Genomic DNA, 944 nt, shown 5'->3' on the forward strand with positions numbered 1-944 from the left:
GCGCAGGGCGGGACTAGGGTCCTGGCGGACGTGGCCGCGGAATGCCGTCGTGTGCTGGGAATGCGTGTGCTTTAAGGCCTGTGGGCCTGCGTCGGGGTGGGGAAGTTGGTCGGGCGCTGGGAATCTGCCGAGAAATGAAGCAGGTCCGTACTGGATCGTTCGCCTCCAAAGCAGCAGAGTAACATTCATACCCTTCCGGCCTTGGCACTTTAGTAGTCCGGGGAACGGAGCCAGGGTCCAGCCCCGGGCGCCCGCGGCGTGCAACGGCCCGCGAGCGCAGACCGCTTTTTTATCTCCCAGAAGCTTCAAATGTGGGGTACACACAAACTGGGCCTTTTAACAGACTGGTGACATCAGGAAGACTCCAAACTCCGCCAAGCAATTTCCAGCCTATTGGAATAAATGTTCAACTGAAATATAATTCAAGTGTTTAAGCCATGGAGTAGCTTTTTCTCTTAAAAGTTACCATTCGTATTAATTAACATTTTAATTTGTACTAAAAGTAGGGACCCGCGCTCGCTGCCCTCGAAAAGCCACCGACGGGGAAAGGCTCCCGGCTGAAATGGAAATGGAAATGGAAATGAACGTGCTTAATATTTGCTACCTCACAGCGGGGCCGGAATGGTAACTAGTTTCTTGAAAACCTGTTGGATTCTGTAATAAGTTGTAAATCCTGAGTTTTACCTGCGTGTAGGATTTTTAGGGAAAACAAGTCTCCCAAATGTATGCTGTAATGTAATAAAGACAGCATCAATAGGCAATAAATATCAAGGTTCAAATTATGGCAAATAGAAATGGTCATAACGGAGGGCTATGTTATAATTAGTATCTGGAGCCTTGACCCCAGTCTCCCCATATGATAAGCATAATTGCATGCATTTGTGAGAGGTTAGGCCTTTTTCAACTACTTGTGGGTTCATTCTTGTTGAACATAGAACAATAAA

Source organism: Felis catus, chromosome B1, assembly GCF_018350175.1.
Source record: "Felis catus isolate Fca126 chromosome B1, F.catus_Fca126_mat1.0, whole genome shotgun sequence".
NCBI lineage: Eukaryota > Metazoa > Chordata > Mammalia > Carnivora > Felidae > Felis > Felis catus.